This window comes from Saccoglossus kowalevskii, chromosome 6, assembly GCF_978046115.1.
Source record: "Saccoglossus kowalevskii chromosome 6, keSacKowa6.1, whole genome shotgun sequence".
Lineage (NCBI taxonomy): Eukaryota > Metazoa > Hemichordata > Enteropneusta > Harrimaniidae > Saccoglossus > Saccoglossus kowalevskii.
The window spans coordinates 37729163-37752681 of NC_140646.1; the positions used below are offsets into that span (position 1 = coordinate 37729163).

General features: G+C 35.9%; 1 long non-coding RNA gene across 2 annotated transcripts in view; it reads left to right on the top strand.

The window, feature by feature from the left end:
• The first annotated feature begins 2082 nt into the window (after window positions 1-2082).
• Window positions 2083-23519, top strand: part of LOC146742760 (uncharacterized) — a 41098-nt gene continuing 19661 nt past the window's right edge. Inside the window, exons 1-3 of one of the 2 annotated variants that reach the window (XR_014929857.1) lie at window positions 2083-2220; window positions 11338-11426; window positions 21854-21896. This is a non-coding gene — a long non-coding RNA (uncharacterized LOC146742760). The remainder of the gene's footprint in view (window positions 2221-11337; window positions 11427-21853; window positions 21897-23519) is intronic. The other variant, XR_014929856.1, reaches the window with a different exon arrangement.

Consider the following 23519-nt stretch of genomic DNA (forward strand, 5'->3'; position numbering starts at 1 on the left):
ATACTGTAAATATATGAAATAAATACATATCTGAAAATAAAAAATAGTAAATGAATAATTGTACTATAATGTAAATAAATGTAAATCTGTGTTTCTGAGGCAGCTGGTACTCAAGTTATTGTTTGATTTTTTGCTCTCTAAGCATAAAACATGTATAAATGTGTTTTGAAATGTCTTTAATTATTTGATCGTTTTTATCTACGCTGTCGACTTTGTCGAGCGAAGCTTATCATATGAGTGATTGTCCTCCGTTGTCTGTCGTCCGTCGTCCTGCGCCTGTCGTCCGTGTCAATGTTTTACTTATTCGACTTCTTCTTGAAAACTACAAGCCTGAATGCTTTGATACTTTGTGTATATGTACCTTGAGTAGACCTCTCTCAGATTTGTTCATTTCATGATCATATCTTCAATTCTCTAATTTTGGTGAATATTTTTGTCATTTTTGGTAAAAAGTGATATTTTGGACTTCTTGTTAAAAACCGCAAGTGCAATTACTTTGATATTACATATATAGGTACTACATGTGGACCTCTCTCAGATTTGTTCATTTTGTAATGATATCTTTAATTCTCTAATTTTGGTGAATATTTTTGTCATTTTTTGTAAAAAGTGATATTTTCAACTTCTTGTTAAAAACCACAAGTCCAATTGCTTTGATATTACATATATAGGTACTACATGTGGACCTCTCTCAGATTTGTTCATTTCATGATGATATCTTTAATTTTCTAATTTTGGTGAATATTTTTGTAATTTTTGGTAAAAAGTGTTATTTTCAACTTCTTGTTAAAAACCGCAAGTCCAATTGCTTTGATATTACATATATAGGTACTACATGTGGACCATTCTCACATTTGTTCATTTTATGACGATATCTTTAATTTTCTAATTTTGGTGAATATTTTTGTCATTTTTGGTAAAAAGTGATATTTTCTTCTTGTTAAAAACCACAATCATTCATGGTGAAAAATGATATTGTTTTATTCTTGTTGAAAACAGCAAGTCCCAGTGCACTGATACTATGCATATTGTTCATTTTCTAATGATATCTTCTGTTCTTTAATTGAAATGTGCATTACTAACAGCGGAGCTATCTCAGCCGAGAGGCTGCTTGTTATTATTATTTAATATGTTTATTAATGTCTCTCCATACATTTTATGTTTAGTAAAAAGGCTGGTTCTCTCTTTATCATATAGCTGGCACGTGAAAAGGAAATGTTTCTCATCTTCAATTTCTCCAAGATCACAAACAGGGCATATTCTATCAGAGATGGAGATGTTTTTGTATCTGCCTGATTCAATCTGTAAACGGTGGGCACTTATTCTAAGTTTAGTCGTTGCAGCACGATATAGTGGATTTTCAACTATTTGTAGGTATTTCTCAAAAGAAAAATCAGTTTTTATTCCTCTGTATGGGTTCTGTAGGTATGTTCTTAATTTGTTTTTGTGATGCACGCCCTTATCATCATCAAACATGCATTTTTTTATTTTTTTCTGGAATTGCATTTTAAGTTTTTTTGTAATGTCTTCAATAACAGCATTGCTGTATTTAATTTGCCCATCTTTCCAGATATTACTTAAATTTAGGTTTTCCAAAATCTTTTTCACACCAGATACATGTACCCAGTTTCATGCATCTTTATACTAGTGCCAAGCTTGTATGCTTCACATACTAATGTATTTTCAGGCATTTCCTGAACCCTCATCCAATATTTTATCAATTGTTTTGTACCTTGTATTGTAAGAGGGTACCTCTCTAATTCAATTAAACATGGCAAGTTTGGGGGTCTGCTGTTCACCTTCAATAAAAACTGTTGGTATGGAGTTTTTCTATGGGTGTTGTCAAATTCCAAAGCTGTTTTGTGTGTGCAATAAGTATCACTTGACCCTAATTCAGTGCAGTATAGGAGAATTGGTCTAACTACTGCATCGAACATCTTCAAATGAATTCTGAGTGGTGTACAAGTTGCCGAACAACTGATTCATTTTGAAGCAGGTCTTGAGAGCTTTGTTTTTAGGTCTACCTGGACTTTGTCCATTAATTTACCTGTATGTATGAGCGCCCTCTACCGGCGTGGAGTAATTCGCCATGAAACAAACAAACTCAATGTCTTGTCCGTTTCTACAGTCATCGCCGTCAAAATAAATCCTCGTGATATAGAGAATAAAGCGAGCAATATCAAAGAAACAAAACAGTTATTGAGAGCCGTATCCAGCCAGGTAGGTCCCCGCCATTGCGTTAGTGGTTAGACTTGATTGCCACATTGATCGTCAGAAATGACTGCTACCCCGGCCACGTGTGGGTGACCGTGAATGACCGGGATGTTCATTTAGCAGCAGAACATGTCTTTGTGAGTGTGTGAGTGTGTGTACACTGGTGTTGCGGTTAAAGTAGCGGCGTACACTTCTAAATTGATGGCCACTTGTTTCGTTTGACGGTTACTTACGAGTATTCAATCTTCGTAAAACTGCATCTATGTTGCCCGTGTTTAAAATAATGCTTCTAGCAATGTGTCTGTGTCACCATGGCAAGCTCTAATACTCTACCTACCTACCGTCACTCAACACTGCGGTGACCTACCGTACTTCGTTGTACCAAGGATTTATAAGATGAGGGTATGCAAGGGCGTAATATGCATTGAAGATCTCGCGTGAATTAAAGTCACGTGAATTGCGAGATGATCACAAAATTATAACAGAAACCTACATTATTAAAAATCCTAATGCAAATTATTGAGTCAGAGAGAGAACTGGAAAGACGTTCAGTGTATCCTACCCCCTTATCCTGACACTAAACCTCACCTTCCAGCCCCCAATTCAGTTAACCCGGTATATACTGTGGAATACTTTATTTTCTCTGGAATTAATTTTCGCTGAAAACGGCTTTTGGGGCATTTTATATGGAATTTCTTTTCACTGATTTTTGATGAGTTCAATGTGAAATATAGGAAAAAAAGTATATTCGTTGAATTTTATTTTCACGGAATCATCCCTTCAGCGAAATTAGCGAAAATGAATTCCAAGCAAAAATAAAGTATTCTACAGTATGCAAAAGAGGGGATTCACAGTCAGTTGACTGTGTTTCGTTGGCTTTGTTCATCCTAATTATGACCTTGTGCAGGGTGATGTCTATTTCTATGTTGATGTGCAAGGAGTTTCCAACTTCTATGGACGTATGTCTGGTCAGTTTTGTCGCTTTTTATCGTGGGTTCGGCCAACTGTTTACTTGTTACTGATACACCTGATATACCTACTTGTATTTGTATACTGCAATGAAGGAATATGTATGTACACTTAATTACACTATAATCTTAAAATATAAATAAATTGATTTGACGATTGATGGATTAATGTATTGCAAAGTGTGATACAATAAATGACTAGGGTTCAGTCTTTGAGGTGCTTTTGTATAGTATATTTTATTTGACACTAAATAATATATTTTGTTACATTATCTGTGGTCAAAAGACATTAAATATAATAAAACACAACAAAAATCACACTCGTTTCTGTTTACGCAATCAAACATTTCCAAACCCCCACTGCATTCTGTGACGCAAGTTGTTTGATTGACGCACACTGAATGGGATAATTTTTCTGAGATCTTCATTGCAAATCACCATACATGAATATGCGAGATGCATACTAATATTGAATGGAAACAAAAGTTATTGAGTTGTGCTACAGAACAGCTAGGTACTACAAATAGGCACAATTAACAAAATATTTGCACTTCAAATACTTCTATTATGGTGATAATGAATAGTTTCTATCATTCAAACCACTGTGTGCATATACACACCAACTCTCTTGACTGGTTCAAACCACTGTGTGCATATACACACCAACTCTCTTGACTGGTTCAAACCACTGTTTGCATATACACACTAACTCTCTTGACTAGTTCAAACCACTGTGTGCATATACAAACCAATTCCCTTGACTGGTTCAAACCACTGTGTGCATATACACACCAACTCCCTTGACTGGTTCAAACCACTGTGTGCATATACACACCAACTCCCTTGACTGGTTCAAACCACTATGTGCATATACATACCAACTCCCTTGACTGGTTCAAAACACTGTGTGCATATACATACCAACTCCCTTGACTGGTTCAAACCACTGTGTGCATATACATACCAACTCCCTTGACTGGTTCAAACCACTATGTGCATATACATACCAACTCCCTTGACTGGTTCAAACCACTGTGTGCATATACATACCAACTCCCTTGACTGGTTCAAACCACTGTGTGCATATACACACCAACTCCCTTGACTGGTTCAAACCACTGTGTGCATATACATACCAACTCCCTTGACTGGTTCAAACCACTGTGCATATACATACCAACTCCCTTGACTGGTTCAAACCACTGTTTGCATATACACACTAACTCTCTTGACTGGTTCAAGCCACTGTGTGCATATACAAACCAATTCCCTTGACTGGTTCAAACCACTGTGTGCATATACACAGCAATTCCCTTGACTGGTTCAAACCACTGTGTGCATATACACACCAACTCCCTTGACTGGTTCAAACCACTGTGTGCATATACACACCAACTCCCTTGACTGGTTCAAACCACTGTGTGCATATACAAACCAATTCCCTTGACTGGTTCAAACCACTATGTGCATATACAAACCAATTCCATTGACTGGTTCAAACCACTGTGTGCATATACAAACCAATTCCCTTGACTGGTTCAAACCACTATGTGCATATACAAACCAATTCCCTTGACTGGTTCAAACCACTGTGTGCATATACACACCAACTCCCTTGACTGGTTCAAACCACTGTGTGCATATACAAACCAATTCCCTTGACTGGTTCAAACCACTATGTGCATATACAAACCGATTCCCTTGACTGGTTCAAACCACTGTGTGCATATACAAACCAATTCCCTTGACTGGTTCAAACCACTATGTGCATATACAAACCAATTCCCTTGACTGGTTCAAACCACTGTGTGCATATACACACTAACTCCCTTGACTGGTTCAAACCACTATGTGCATATACAAACCAATTCCCTTGACTGGTTCAAACCACTGTGTGCATATACACACTAACTCCCTTGACTGGTTCAAACCACTGTGTGCATATACAAACCAATTCCCTTGACTGGTTCAAACCACTGTGTGCATATACAAACCAATTCCCTTGACTGGTTCAAACCACTGTGTGCATATACACACCAACTCTCTTGACTGGTTCAAACCAGTGTGTGTATATACACACCAGCTCTCTTGACTGGTTCAAACCACTGTGCATATACATACCAGCTCCCTTGACTGGTTCAAACCACTGTGTGCATATACACACCAACTCCCTTGACTGGTTCAAACCACTGTGTGCATATACACACCAACTCCCTTGACTGGTTCAAACCACTGTGTGCATATACACACCAACTCCCTTGACTGGTTCAAACCACTGTGTGCATATACAAACCAATTCCTTTGACTGGTTCAAACTACTGTGTGCATATACACACTAACTCCCTTGACTGGTTCAAACCACTGTGCATATACACACCAACTCCCTTGACTGGTTCAAACCACTGTGCATATACAAACCAATTCCCTTGACTGGTTCAAACCACAGTGTGCATATACACACCAACTCCCTTGACTGGTTCAAACCACTGTGTGCATATACACACCAACTCTCTTGACTGGTTCAAACCACTGTTTGCATATACACACTAACTCTCTTGACTAGTTCAAACCACTGTGTGCATATACAAACCAATTCCCTTGACTGGTTCAAACCACTGTGTGCATATACACACCAACTCTCTTGACTGGTTCAAACCACTGTGTGTATATACACACCAGCTCTCTTGACTGGTTCAAACCACTGTGCATATACATACCAGCTCCCTTGACTGGTTCAAACCACTGTGTGCATATACACACCAACTCCCTTGACTGGTTCAAACCACTGTGTTCATATACACACCAACTCCCTTGACTGGTTCAAACCACTGTGTTCATATACACACCAACTCCCTTGACTGGTTCAAACCACTGTGTGCATATACACACCAACTCCCTTGACTGGTTCAAACCACTGTGTGCATATACACACCAACTCTCTTGACTGGTTCAAACCACTGTGCATATACACACTAACTCCCTTGACTGGTTCAAACCACTGTGTGCATATACACACCAACTCCCTTGACTGGTTCAAACCACTGTGTGCATATACACACCAACTCCCTTGACTGGTTCAAACCACTGTGTGCATATACAAACCAATTCCCTTGACTGGTTCAAACCACTGTGTGCATATACACACTAACTCTCTTGACTGGTTCAAACCACTGTGTGCATATACACACCAACTCTCTTGACTGGTTCAAACCACTGTGTGTATATACAAACCAATTCCCTTGACTGGTTCAAACCACTGTGTGTATATACACACCAACTCCCTTGACTGGTTCAAACCACTGTGTGCATATACATACCAGCTCCCTTGACTGGTTCAAACCACTGTGTGTATATACAAACCAATTCCCTTGACTGGTTCAAACCACTGTGTGCATATACAAACCAATTCCCTTGACTGGTTCAAACCACTGTGTGTATATACACACCAACTCCCTTGACTGGTTCAAACCACTGTGTGCATATACATACCAGCTCCCTTGACTGGTTCAAACCACTGTGTGTATATACACACCAACTCCCTTGACTGGTTCAAACCACTGTGTGTATATACACACCAACTCCTTTGACTGGTTCAAACCACTGTGTGCATATACATACCAGCTCCCTTGACTGGTTCAAACCACTGTGTGTATATACACACCAACTCCCTTGACTGGTTCAAACCACTGTGTGCATATACATACCAGCTCCCTTGACTGGTTCAAACCACTGTGTGTATATACACACCAACTCCCTTGACTGGTTCAAACCACTGTGTGCATATACATACCAGCTCCCTTGACTGGTTCAAACCACTGTGTGTATATACACACCAACTCCCTTGACTGGTTCAAACCACTGTGTGTATATACACACCAACTCCTTTGACTGGTTCAAACCACTGTGTGCATATACATACCAGCTCCCTTGACTGGTTCAAACCACTGTGTGTATATACACACCAACTCCCTTGACTGGTTCAAACCACTGTGTGCATATACATACCAGCTCCCTTGACTGGTTCAAACCACTGTGTGTATATACATACCAGCTCCCTTGACTGGTTCAAACCACTGTGTGTATATACACACCAACTCCCTTGACTGGTTCAAACCACTGTGTGTATATACACACCAACTCCCTTGACTGGTTCAAACCACTGTGTGTATATACACACCAACTCCTTTGACTGGTTCAAACCACTGTGTGCATATACACACCAACTCTCTTGACTGGTTCAAACCACTGTGTGCATATACACACCAACTCTCTTGACTGGTTCAAACCACTGTGTGTATATACAAACCAATTCCCTTGACTGGTTCAAACCACTGTGTGTATATACACACCAACTCCCTTGACTGGTTCAAACCACTGTGTGCATATACATACCAGCTCCCTTGACTGGTTCAAACCACTGTGTGTATATACAAACCAATTCCCTTGACTGGTTCAAACCACTGTGTGCATATACAAACCAATTCCCTTGACTGGTTCAAACCACTGTGTGTATATACACACCAACTCCCTTGACTGGTTCAAACCACTGTGTGCATATACATACCAGCTCCCTTGACTGGTTCAAACCACTGTGTGTATATACACACCAACTCCCTTGACTGGTTCAAACCACTGTGTGTATATACACACCAACTCCTTTGACTGGTTCAAACCACTGTGTGCATATACATACCAGCTCCCTTGACTGGTTCAAACCACTGTGTGTATATACACACCAACTCCCTTGACTGGTTCAAACCACTGTGTGCATATACATACCAGCTCCCTTGACTGGTTCAAACCACTGTGTGTATATACACACCAACTCCCTTGACTGGTTCAAACCACTGTGTGCATATACATACCAGCTCCCTTGACTGGTTCAAACCACTGTGTGTATATACACACCAACTCCCTTGACTGGTTCAAACCACTGTGTGTATATACACACCAACTCCTTTGACTGGTTCAAACCACTGTGTGCATATACATACCAGCTCCCTTGACTGGTTCAAACCACTGTGTGTATATACACACCAACTCCCTTGACTGGTTCAAACCACTGTGTGCATATACATACCAGCTCCCTTGACTGGTTCAAACCACTGTGTGTATATACATACCAGCTCCCTTGACTGGTTCAAACCACTGTGTGTATATACACACCAACTCCCTTGACTGGTTCAAACCACTGTGTGTATATACACACCAACTCCCTTGACTGGTTCAAACCACTGTGTGTATATACACACCAACTCCTTTGACTGGTTCAAACCACTGTGTGCATATACATACCAGCTCCCTTGACTGGTTCAAACCACTGTGTGTATATACATACCAGCTCCCTTGACTGGTTCAAACCACTGTGTGTATATACACACCAACTCCCTTGACTGGTTCAAACCACTGTGTGTATATACACACCAACTCCCTTGACTGGTTCAAACCACTGTGTGCATATACATACCAGCTCCCTTGACTGGTTCAAACCACTGTGTGTATATACACACCAACTCCCTTGACTGGTTCAAACCACTGTGTGTATATACACACCAACTCCTTTGACTGGTTCAAACCACTGTGTCAGCATAACTCTTGCCTATTTCATGGGGACTTACAAACTATACTTATGTGCGTTATTCACATTTGTACATGCATGTAGTTGAACTTTTATACATGTACACACGTTTACTCAATTTCTTCATGTAATTAAATAAGTGCATAATGTTTGCTGTAGAGGAAACTAGATGCTTTGTAAGATTAATGATGTGGTATACATATCCAGTTATATCAGTCAATGATGTTAAGATATACAGTCTACAATGTATTAATTTCTAGGGAAAACATTGAAGCAGATGGCAATGAAACTGGATAGCTAGAACTCATTGAATTTTGGGGTTGATAGTTTGAGTGGGTATCATGTCGTACTGGCAAGGGACTTGGCTCTGGTAAAACCGCACATTTTTATGTCAGTCCCTATGTACATGTACAGAATCATTGGTAGTGGCGAGGGACTTGGCTCTGCTGAGACTGCACAGTTTTATGTCAGTCCATATGTACATGTACAGAATCATTAACATATTGGGTTTCAAAGATAATGCTTTTAAAGGCAGTTTGAATTACTTTTGTCAATTTTTTAACTGATCATGCTGTTGAATAAGAAGATGTTGTTTTTCTTCTCTTTTTCAAGTTCTGATTGCTTTCAGTGTGGTGCAAATACACACACTGAGGTCAGTGAAAGAAAGTTGATATCCTAATATCTGTATTAGACTGCCATAACTGCTAAACTCATGGACTATCTGGGTTTGAGATTTTAACAAAGTGAATTTTTTTATCTTTAACAACATTCCTGGTTTTCTGGTGTACTGTTAATCTTGTTTAATAGTCACTATGTAAAAATTAGCACAGTGTAAACATCTAGAGTGTAGACATCAGTATAGTATAAACATCACCATAGTATAAACATCTAAATAGTTAACATCTGAAGTGATATAAACATCTGAACAGTATTAACATCAGAAGTGTAAACATCTGAAGTGTAAACATCAGCATGGTCAAAACATCTAACATCAGCATAGTCTTAACATCTGAACAGTGTAAACATCGGCATAGTCTTAACATCTGAACAGTGTAAACATTGGCATAGTCTAAACATCTGAACAGTGTAAACATCGGCATAGTCTAAACATCTGAACAGTGTAAACATCGGCGTAGTATAAACATCTGAACAGTGTAAACATCGGCGTAGTATAAACATCTGAACAGTGTAAACATCGGCGTAGTATAAACATCTGAACAGTGTAAACATTGGCGTAGTATAAACATCTGAACAGTGTAAACATCGGCATAGTATAAACATCTGAAGTGTAAACAACAGCATAGTCTAAACATCTGAAAAGTGTAAACATCAACATAGTTTAAACAGCATAGTATAAACATCTGAACAGTGTAAACATTGGCATAGTATAAACATCTGAAGTGTAAACATCAGAACAGTGTAAACATCAGCATAGTATAACATCTGAAGTGTAAACATCAGCATAGTATATACACCTGAAGTGTAAACATCTGAACAGTGTAAACATCGGCATAGTATAAACATCTGAAGTGTAAACATCAGAACAGTGTAAACATCAGCATAGTATAACATCTGAAGTGTAAACATCAGCATAGTATATACATCTGAAGTGTAAACATCAGAACAGTGTAAACATCAGCATAGTATAACATCTGAAGTGTAAACATCTGAACAGTGTAAACATCGGCATAGTATAAACATCTGAACAGTGTAAACATCGGCATAGTATAACATCTGAAGTGTAAACATTGGCATCGTATAAACATCTGAAGTGTAAACATCAGAACAATGTAAACATCGGCATAGTATAAACATCTGAAGTGTAAACATCTGAACAGTGTAAACATCGGCATAGTATAAACATCTGAAGTGTAAACATCAGAACAGTGTAAAAATCAGCATAGTATAAACATCTGAACAGTGTAAACTTCTGAATAGTGCAAACTAGGTTATACTTGTGTTGTGTACCTTTACATTTATCTGATCCAATTTACATTTGAGTTTGGCATAGCAAGGCAAGTCCTGTCTGTAACATATTCATTACATATTATTACGCTGCACTTATATGACATCATAATATGACATGTACTTTGTAAGTTTCTGTGTGTACACTGTCCTGCATCAAATAATGCTTATGTGGTCAAGTCAATGTAAAAGTACACGGGGCTGACAAGATTAGGGTTAAAAGTTCAGAATTAAATTTCCTTCAAAATTACCGTTTGGTAACATTGTACTCTGGTTTATATTAATGGAGTTCCATGTACTTTTGAAAACTACGTACAAGACACGAGAACACATTTACCCTGGGGTATTCAATATACATTGTATACTTTATTTAGTTCAGATCATCTTGTGATTAAAACATATCACATGAAATCCTCTATATATGCCAATAATTACCATTTTATAACTTGTGATGTTGTGTAGTTATTTGTACAAGATTTCTGATCAATATCTTGTGAGCTATATTTGAGTTGGGATGACTTCAAATTCATTCTGTGGTGTATTCTCTATGGCCCGATTTTTTTCCTCAGCGCTTATTAGTTTTTTAAATTTCATTTCTTCCATGGATGTTAGCCCACACTTCATTAAATATGGATAAGAGAATTGGACTGAATATGAATTGATGGATTACTATAACTTGTGTCTATAACAGACTAAATAAAGTGAGTATTATTAATGAAGGCAGCAGTGCTAATAGGGAGAACCACTAGAACCACTGAGTGCCAATTTTCTATCATTATCATCCTCATCAATAATGTTTATTCTGCTCCACTGCATTGTTCGGGTAACAGATACCCAAAATCATTGTTTGTGTTCGGTCATCTGTGGATGATTGGTTTCAACATGCATGTGCAGTACCTCTTTTAGACTGATTGTTTTTGGCATATTTTTCCAATTTATGAAACTTGCAATGAAAAGGATCTGTTAGAAACTACAGACACAAACAGGTATAAACTTATTCACCAGTCCTATCTAAAAAAAAAACAGGTTTTAAATTATTTACCAATAGCAAATGGTATGTCAAGGTTTTTATTTACTTTAATACGTAATATTCCAAAAACGGATTTTATTCTGACTGCAAAACTTGTATGTTTAATCTTTAAAATGGTCATTTGGGCATTAAAGCTAATTCAGTTGTGAGGGCGCTGTTCAACTTCCTTTCCCTGGTGACTTGAAGTCAATTTGTCGTATCAGAACAGTACTAGGAATCAAAATAACATGTGAAAGTTCGAGCCAATCATTGCAAAATTGCATTACATGTGCTTCATTACAAGATTGTATTTTGGTTTTGACGGAGAACATCCAACAGATGGCAACTGTTTTGTTTTATGCACATTGTGTGCTGAATGACACAATACTGAGACATGCTACAAAACCACTATGATATTATTACTTTTAAAAAAAAAAATGAATAAGAAGCAGATTGCTTTATTGCTGGAGTTAGCCGTTTCTGACTAGAACTATTGTTTTATTTGTTAATTTTACCAGATTATCGTGAGCTTTTTCCCTTTATGCCTTCCAGACATAGAATGCGTTACCCCATTAGTGAGTATACCTAGCAGTTGAACCATATGTCAGTATTATTTAACAGTTAGAAATACACATGGTATTGAATGATGTTATATAGTGTGCAGTGTCTTGATGATAATTCTCTACATAATACGTACCAGTATTAGCACCAATTTATTGGTTCTGGTCACTTCTGTATCCAGAGATTGCATTCAAACAAAAGTTAAAAAATATTTCATTTTTATTCCTCAGAGTATCACATCTGATTACTAACTGATGTAATAATTTGTCAAATAAAATAGCAATGTTAGATGGATTTATTTAAACACTGGTAATACATGTATGAAGCAGTATTCAGATGGTTCAGGAAGTCTGGAAGTGCATACTCAGATATTTAAATCACAACTTATTAGAACATTTCTTGAAATTATATTTTTATATTGCCAATAGCTTACAATTGTACGCCCAAAGTAGTTTTCTATTTTGATTAAACCTAAAATTGCAACAATTGATACTGGATCATTAAAATATGGCTATTTTAATTACAGACACACCTGTGTCATTTTTACTAGTGCATGTGCCGTAAATTGTGCAAATACACTATTATATCTGTATCAATAATATGTGATATTTTAAATAAAAATACCTTGATATATTCTATTTTAATACATAAGTGTATGCTCTACTAACAAAATAAATATGGCAACTGACTATTAAATAAATAATTTTCATAATTACAATAAGCTACCTATTTGCATAAAATGTGTACACAAACTGCCTGAACGCTATGACACCTAATTAGTCCCTGTGTGTGTCCCTAGTCCCATACATACAGTACAAGTTACATAGAATTCACTCACTTCAAAGCATGGTACACTGCTCACGAGCATTGAACCGCATTTAATTAAATCACTGTATTCATGAAAATATTCAGTATTTTGTTTAACCAATCATATTGAAATAACAGAAAATATGTGGATTGAAAATATTGTTCTTGTTGGTTTCTCTGTTTTGTCACGTTATCCCTAACTATTATTCATACATTTGTTTTGTGTACATGGTTGAGATGCCCGGAGGCAACGTACCTAATATCTCCCATATTAAGATGGCAGATGGAGTGAGTACCGTAAGGTCATCTTGCAAGTCCCCAAGTTAATTACTTTACATTTGCTACTGGATTATAATGTCAGATCCGCTTTATTTGCAAATTATTTTAAATGTGCATTTTCTATGTTGAACTAGTTGTTGTGACCATATTTCATGTTTAAACATGTTTCCAAATTGATTGTTCAACTTGCATGAACTGCAGGATTAATTGATATAGACTGAATTTTCTCGTAGATTTAATAATTAGTTTTGATTATTGCTCTTTATGGTATTAGATATTAGTTTATTGTAATTAGTTGAGTATGATTAACTGGGAGAGAAATTTTTAAATGTGTGAGTCAACTTTGTCCTTTCACAAAATGAGTCGGAATATGTTTTTCTATATTCTTTCAAAATTTTGAATAATACCTATACTCAATGGTAATTCATATCCTTTTGTTCATAAGTTAACAAAATTATGAAAAAAAAATATACCGCTATATAAATGTATGTGAAAATTTGACACCAAAATTTTGGGAGCAGAAATTCTGCATTTGAACGATTGAAGAATAAAATCCAGTCATATTCCCCACTACAAAGATTGTTAGGGTCAGCAACGAACATAATATACAAAAACTGACAAGTAACAATGTAATTATTTACTGTAAATTACTTTATTTTCACTTGAAATTTATTTTCTCTGTTTTTGCCGAAGGAATGAATCGGTGAATATAAAATCCAGTGAAAATACCTTTTTTCCTGTATTTTACATTCAACTCATCAAAAATCAGAAAAATTAACTCCATACAAAACAGCCAAAATTTCCTTTCAGCGATTAAAATTAATTTCAACTAAAATAATGTACTTTACAGTATATTTACTAATCAATAAGTTATTTACCATGGCAACCAAAATAGTTATTTGAAATCTATGCTCAGTGTTGTTTGTTTTTAATGAGAATGCAATTCATCAGTAAAAGATCAAAAGCAAGGCTTATACTATTTATAAAATTAATAATAACATTGAATCATAAACATAAAAGGTTGCTTGGTAACTCCGAGCACTTGGCTTGTTGTATTGTCTATGTATGTTAGTAGCTGGGAAACAAACACAGTGCCAGCATACTTTTAATGCATTTACAGTTTTTATAAGAAGTACTGCATTCTTTATAGTATGTGAAAGATTTTGCACTGACGTATAATGTGCAGACAGATACCAGAGGTACATTACAGGTGGTTTGACAATTGTTTATTGCCATGGTACCAGAGGTACATTACAGGTTGTTTGACAATTGTTTAGTTCTGTGTAGTGCCATGGTACCAGAGGGACATTACAGGTGGTTTGACAATTGTTTAGTTCTGTGTAGAGCCATTGTACCAGAGGTACATTACAGGTGGTTTGACAATTGTTTAGTTGTGTGTAGTGCCATGGTACCAGAGGTAAACTACAGGTAGTTTGACAATTGTTCAGTTCTGTGTAGTGCCATGGTACCAGAGATACATTACAGGCTGTTTGACAATTGTTTAGTTCTGTTTAGTGCCATGATACCAGAGATACATTACAGGTGGTTTGACAATTGTTTAGTTCTGTGTAGTGCCATGGTACCAGAGGTACATTACAGGTTGTTTGACAATTGTTTAGTTCTGTGTAGTGCCATGGTACCAGAGGGACATTACAGGTGGTTTGACAATTGTTTAGTTCTGTGTAGTGCCATGGTACCAGAGGTACATTACATGTGGTTTGACATTTGTTTAATTCTGTGTAGTGCCATGGTACCAGAGGTACATTACAGGTGGTTTGACAATTGTTTAGTTCTGTGTAGTGCCATGGTACCAGAGGTACATTACAGGTGGTTTGACAATTGTTTAGTTCTGTGTAGTGCCATGGTACCAGAGGTACATTACAGGTGGTTTGACAATTGTTTAGTTCTGTTTAGTGCCATGGTACCAGAGGTACATTACAGGTGGTTTGACAATTATTTAGTTCTGTTTAGTGCCATGGTACCAGAGGTACATTACAGGTGGTTTGACAATTATTTAGTTCTGTTTAGTGCCATGGTACCAGAGGTACATTACAGGTGGTTTGACAATTGTTTAGTTCTGTTTAGTGCCATGGTACCACAGGTACATTACAGGTGGTTTGACAATTATTTAGTTCTGTTTAGTGCCATGGTACCAGAGGTACATTACAGGTGGTTTGACAATTGTTTAGTTGTGTGTAGTGCCATGATACCAGAGATACATTACAGGTGGTTTGACAATTGTTTAGTTCTGTTTAGTGCCATGGTACCAGAGGTACATTACAGGTGGTTTGACAATTGTTTAGTTGTGTGTAGTGCCATGGTACCAGAGGTACATTACAGGTGGTTTGACAATTGTTTAGTTCTGTGTAGTGCCATGGTACCAGAGGTACATTACAGGTGGTTTGACAATTGTTTAGTTGTGTGTAGTGCCATGATACCAGAGGTACATTACAGGTTGTTTGACAATTGTTCATTTGTGTGTAGTGCCATTGTACCAGAGGTACATTACAGGTGGTTTGACAATTGTTTAGTTCTGTGTAGTGCCATGGTACCAGAGGTACATTACAGGTGGTTTGACAATTGTTTAGTTGTGTGTAGTGCCATGGTACCAGAGGTACATTACAGGTGGTTTGACAATTGTTTAGTTCTGTGTAGTGCCATGGTACCAGAGGTACATTACAGGTGGTTTGACAATTGTTTAGTTGTGTGTAGTGCCATGGTACCAGAGGTACATTACAGGTGGTTTGACAATTGTTTAGTTCTGTGTAGTGCCATGGTACCAGAGGTACATTACAGGTGGTTTGACAATTGTTTAGTTGTGTGTAGTGCCATGGTACCAGAGGTACATTACAGGTGGTTTGACAATTGTTTAGTTCTGTGTAGTGCCATGGTACCAGAGGTACATTACAGGTGGTTTGACAATTGTTTAGTTGTGTGTAGTGCCATGATACCAGAGGTACATTACAGGTTGTTTGACAATTGTTCATTTGTGTGTAGTGCCATTGTACCAGAGGTACATTACAGGTGGTTTGACAATTGTTTAGTTCTGTTTAGTGCCATGATACCAGAGGTACATTACAGGTGGTTTGACAATTGTTTAGTTGTGTGTAGTGCCATTGTACCAGAGGTACATTACAGGTGGTTTGACAATTGTTTAGTTCTGTGTAGTGCCATGGCACCAGAGGTACATTACAGGTGGTTTGACTCTTGTCTTTTTTTGTCTGGTATAATGCCATAATACTACTGTTACATTATATACCCTGTGACTGGTCAAGAGTGCAACAGCATATTATGTCTGTTTCCCCCAAAGGATTCACATCACCACCCAAAAGGGCATTTGTTGATCTCTGACAAAAATTGTTTTTTGGGATGAAACAAAGTTGATGGGCGTTTTATATTTAAAGCAGTCCATCATATCCATATTCTGCATCATACGGGATATTTCTGTTTGCAGCTCTTGTTTAATGTGTATGGTTTGTCATGAACCAATTTTAGAAACAAAATATGACAATTCCTCATTGGGGAAAGTCTTCACTTGTTGGATTGCTTCTTTACTGATTTCCACATTTTATCTTGTCTATCCTTCTTCTGCTGTTTCTCAACTTACCACACAATAATAACAAGTTAAAAGCATAAACATGCTTTTTGGCAGCTGATGAAATCTGTATCACCTACTATATATAAGGGGACTTTAAATTGAGCTCCTTAAGTCGGTGTGAATTTTTACCTGCAGGTGTGATGTTTGTGTGCTGCTTGATAAATTTTAATTGATTGCCGCAATCCATTATGCATTTTGAAACCTTTCATGGCTCGTTATGCAAGCCGCCTATTGTTGAAATATTGATATGATCACAATTTTTTATTCTTTTTTGCTCGTATTGTCATTTTTTTTATGTTGTTTTTTGTGGTTTTCCAATCACATGGGGTTTGGATGCATCATAAAGGTGTCTTTGTCTGAATTGAAAATAAAGAGAGTGCATTTCACAATATTAAATTTAGTAGTATTTTCTGTATGTTTAGAGTGTTTTTAAAGCAATGCTAACAAATGAAATTATATGTTATTATATAATAAAGTCCTTTTTTTTATTTTGTTATCTTGCATGTTATGTAGGGTGAGGTTTATTGAATCTGTTTCTTATCAGTGTCAATGTTGGTGTAGTCATCGCTGGTGTGATAACCCAAGTATTTTTTAGCCTCAGTTAGATGTAGTCTGAAACAGAGACTGCTTTTGTTTTCTTTAGTCATACTTTTTAAAACATACTTGGACTAATTTTTTTTCAATTTTGGTACAAGAGATAAGGCATGATAGTGCATTTTATCATACAAGATTTTTCAGTCAGTTTCCATCAAACTTGCCAGAACTTGGCACACTATGAGCGTGTGATGTCATTTAAATGGCTGTCTGATACCCATGTCCAGGCCACAAAGTTTAATTTTTTTTTATGTTGCCATGGGCAACCAAGTTTAAATTATTGATGTCTCGCTGGGAAATTTAGTAGCCCTGTACAAAATTGTTGTGTATAGTGTTTTACAAATAAATAATAACTACTCAGAAAACCAACTATGTAAAAATTCAGATATCTATTCAGGCATATATGATATAATTGGTGTACAGTAATCACTTACACTTTTTGTTAATAAAAATGTCTTAGACCAAAGCACTTAAAATTTTTTCTGCTATCTTAATTGACGCATCGTTACCATCTTGTTTCTGCTATCTTAATTTACGCATCGTTACCATCTTGTTTCTGCTATCTTAATTTACGCATCGTTACCATCTTGTTTCTGATTTAGCAACATGCATGACTTTTCTGTACCCGGCATCTTGTTTTCAACATTAGATCCGATATCCATTGTATAGCCCAACACTGATTCATCACCATGACGACGGTCATTTTCACATCATTCTGTGATGTACGGTACTTTCAAAATATGAAGCAATCATTGTATGTTGTTAGATATAACAAAATGGCGAATTGTTGAATTGCAGATAGAACTTTTGAACAAGTGAAAAGTACTGTATAGTATGTTTCATGTTACAGAAACTTTTGTCATCATCTCGTTTTTTTTAGTTATTGTATTTAATTGCCATTCACTAATTTCATCGCCATGGCAACAAAAATGGTCGCAACCTAGAGGGCTGAAGCGTCCAGACCAATTTTTTTTCCTGATTTTGATGAGAATCTATATAATAAACAGGATGAATGACATATGTTGGTTAATTTGTACCCACAGGTAAAAAATGTCATAGCATCAACTGTTTCTCAGGCTTGTCTGTCTGTCCTGATTTCATTTAAACATTGTGGGACTCACAAACACTCAAGCCTATGAAAAGTTAACTATTGTTGTCCCCCCCTCCAATTGTCCCAATAATATTTTTATTCAGACCATTTGAGTTTTTTCTAAGAAAACAAAATCGAGATGTACATGTACATGTATGTAGCTATTTACATTATAAAATATTTCAAAATGTGTTGTCTGTGCACTGGTATTGTAAACTGCACATACATGTATGAGAATAATAATTAAGAACAAGTCTTAGACATACAAAACACATCTGATGATATATAACATACTAGTAAACCTTTGGAAGTTTTATATTTTGCTGCTTCCTACTTGACATAAGGAAGGATGCGGCTGCCACTAGCAATCTATAGGTTTAATGAATATTACATTTTTCATTTGTCATCTCATCCTTTCAAAGTGAATTTTTCATTAGCCAATGAAATTGAATAATTTAATATCTTCATGGTGTGTACGTGTGTGTCCAGAGGTGTCAATGTGTTTTAAGGTGAAATGGTACAAACAGAATATAAATATGTCAGTTCTAATCTCACTAGGTGTGGGTTATGACACGTTTGCCACATGATTTATATTTTTGTCCCTGGTTTTTTACTCTGATGAGCCAAACTGTCTCAAAAATATAAGTGAAAATATATATTCAATGTTGGTTTTATTTAAACATTTGTTACCAAATCATTTTCGTCCATTTGTCCATCTTTCCGTTCATCTTATTTTTTTTTTCCATCCCTCAACAACCAGGAGCCTGAATGCTCTCGAACTTGTATCTTGTTTCTACCCATTCTCTGTGTTAATTTGAATATTCAACAATGTGCAAATTATTTTTTCATTAATATCTCAGGAGAAATCACTGATCAAGCTCTACAATGAAATTCTATCTGCTGATTGCAAAAGCTATTGTTGTACAAATCTGTGCATGCTAATTATCTTTATTTACATAATTATTAAGTATATTAAGCATATTTTGCTTATTTCTGGTAGCAGATGATTTTGTGTTGTGCATTTTATCAGCTTATAGATGTACATATTTTTTTTTAATAATTAACCAAAAATAATACGCTTTTTGTCCAAATCATGTTCCCAACACTTTCTCACTCACTTCCTCCCTCTTTCATTCACCCAAAATGAAAATAAGTTCATGTCTCTACTTCAGCATTGATATACATGTTTGAAGGTTTAATGATATACATGTTTGATGCTCTTAAAATCAGTTTCCAGACAAAACGAATGATAAAAGTGAATTTAAAAAAAAAAAAAAAAATTACAAACTGACTGATACAGTTTATAGTATGTATAAAGTGTTGTAGAATATGTGCATATCAATGAGGTAATTTGCATAATGTGTCAGAACTCATTACCATATTAGTAACTGCATGTATATTGTATTCTAAATCAAGATTTTTCTGGCTGTACCACCAAGTAGATGCATATATGAAGCAACCACATGGGCAACAATGTTTTAATGGGCGAGACAATGTTATGACTTGGGAATCTCTGTCTGATACCAAACAATATATTCGCTTTATCAACCATGTGCATCAACAATAGAAGAAAACTGAAAAACAAATGTATCAAAGCTTTTGTTTTGTTTTGTTCTTGTTTTTATTTCTCCATATTTTTCTGTCAATCTACTTTTAAACAATGACATGCACCTGCATAGACAGAGTAATGGCCTTCGGCAAGAGGTAGTTAATTATAGTGGATTAGGGTAGACTATTGTGAACTACCATTCAAAACAATGACATTTAGGTTCACCTCCACTAAAATCTACTGAATACTTAAAATGGGGACCCTTTAAGTTGGTGGATTTTCTGCTATGCACATTATTCATGGTTTTTTGTATATGAAGCAATGGTTTTGTTTGATGGCAATACAATGTGTTGTACAGAGCAGTTGAATACTGTACTCATGTACAAGTACAGTTCAGAATTGTACAAAAATTACTGTATATTGTAATACTGTACAATGTAGCCAACCACAGTCCAGTCTGATGTGGTACTTGTTTCTATGGGAAAATTATTTCTCCCCATACATATACAGCCTGAAAATGGCCACCGATCTGAGAAACAAAATGATGTGCAAGGTCCCATGTCTGATGTTTGCATTAAGTTTGAGCAAAATCCGCCCATACACAACTGAGATCTGCATTGAGAATGGCAGAAATGCTTAATTTTTATGAATTTTCAACATTAAAATGGCTGCCATTCAGCCATCTTGAATCTGATCATCAAACAATTATATGTGCGTATGTATTCATTAATAAAACAAAGTGGCCACCTGTCTGCCATTTTGAATCTGATATGAAAAACAAAACTAGCATTAAGGCCCTATAATGTCCAATATATGTCCCAAGTTTGAAGGAAAGCTGCCAATACACAATAAAAATACCCCGGTAACAGAAATGCTCTATTTTGATGAATTTTAGCACAAAATTTATAGCCATTTGCCTATCTTGAATGGATGGACATGCATATGTCGCCCAAGATATATAATGTACTAGTATTTCTTAAACTTGAGAACTTGGAATATGTATATTGTAATTAATTGTAAAAATCATAATGCATTGCACATACAGCGTATGAGTCGTACACAACATGCACATTAGTGACAAATTTGATTTTAACTCAAACTGCCTTAAATGTCCGGGCTCCCACGAGAGTCTTAAATGTCTTAAGTTAGGAAAAAGTGAAAAACAAGTTAGAAATTTTGTATGGAATGTATTTTCACTGATCTTTGACAAGTTTTTTTCACTGGATTATAATTTCACTGAATCATTCTTACAGCAAAAATAGCGATTTATTATTTTACAGTATTCTGACAATTGAAACTTATTCAGTCACATTAATGAGCTATGATTTCACAAGATGTTCATAATGCTGTACACAATCTCGTCTTGGTTTTTCTTATTTGCCTTTGTTTTTATTTTTGCTATTGTTACTATGGAAACCCTGATTTCTGTGTGAGCCCTGGTTACCGTGGGAGCCCCGGTTACCATGGTTGCCCCAGTTACTGTGGAGCCCCTGGTTACCGAGAAACCAAAAGTACCATCTTGCCAATAATGTTCATTTTGATATGATTAATCTGTACAACAAACCCATTGATCTTTTAGCAAGTTGATTATTTAAGTACATGTGCTTTTATAATTGAAGTCGTTTTCAATCTTTTTTCTAGACTTGTTTAAGCAGCGTAATTCTGACTATATGAATCATATCTGGTAAGGGATACTCAATTTATTTCACTTTTAAAGACTTTTTTAAACTTTAAGTGTGTTTAATATTGGTGATGTAAGGTGCATACAATTGGTAATTTGATGGCGTCCCGTGTTAATTTTTCTCAAAAACAATACTGCAATTCACTCTTTGACCTGGTGTACAAAAGGCTACTGCTAATGACCTCTTTAATTAAACTGGCAAAAGCTGTAACTATTGATTTTTTTTTTCTCTGATTGTTCCCTGATTAAATAAACATTTCCTGTGCCATTAGTAATGACCATCGTCGAAATGTAGACACAGAAAGCATAGCATATACGCTATATACCAATGTCGTACATTAAATTACTTGCAAGTGACAAAATGGCCACAGGGTTGTGGCCTGGTCTCCAGAGGGCGCCATCTATTGAAATCCTATTTTGTCAAGCGAACTTCAGGGATTACTGGCAGATGTCAAATATTATTTTGCCGTCTTGAGGGACATTTCTGATAGCCTGTTACTGAAAATATTGTTTTTTCTTACACGAAAGAGTGTGCGTTGTACATCATAATTTTCTATGGTTCTACCACATTACTGATTTCAACGAAATGGTGACGACTCAACCCTTAGTTTTTACATTGTGTTGAGTCACTTTGCCCATGCAGTTGTCTAAAACAATATTTTTGTAAGATTTGATCATATTTATATGGTTATATTTAAATAAAAAAAAAATTCAAAATCAAAGTTATTGTCACTTTAACTTGTGAATAACTACTGGGCTATAGGTACCACATGGTCATTTGATTCGATGAAAGTTGAGATTTAGTGATATCTGTCCTTGTGAATTCTATTAGCGATGCCTTCATAGTAATATATATTATTGCATGCTGTTTCCTGATTTATCAGTGATAAAATTATTTTATAATGTTACTGAAATAGTGCAACACATTAAGTGTTCATGGCTTTCTTCTCTGTCGGTATCTGTTCAGTGAATTATCAATTACTTTTAATAAAAATCTTTTCATTTATTTCTGTTATGAATAAAGTGTTGTCATAGTAATCCAATATAAAAAATATGAAAAATCCTATTCCTTTTTTATGGTGAATATTATTTTAGTATAATTGGTTGTCCAAACAAATAAACTCATGTTTTGATTTCATTAAAATTACCAGGACTGTGATTTATGTTGAATGCTTATTTACTCAGCAATATTTCTGAAAATGTAGATGAAATTTTAATTGAAAGTGATTGTTTATTTATTGGTGATTGAGAAAACATTCTGCTTCATGTGAGTTTATTATGATTTCATATTTTTAATTTATTTATTAATGATTATGTTATTGTATTTTTATTTTTGAATGAATCATTTTTTGGCAGCAGCTTAATTTTGGTATATGAATTGACATTTTATCTATAATATTTGGTGAATATGTTTGCTAGTGTATCCAGTGTGGGAATTTATTTGTGTGTCACATGACCATGATTCATATCATTCTAACCAGAGGTACAATACTTGGGGTTTGCAACTATGATGACATGATACCAAGATTCAGTTTCAATCTCGCTCTCGGATAAGCGTTCCAACTCAGAAAAATGCTCACGATATGACTGATTACGATAACTATATTTTCTGTACATTTTTGATGT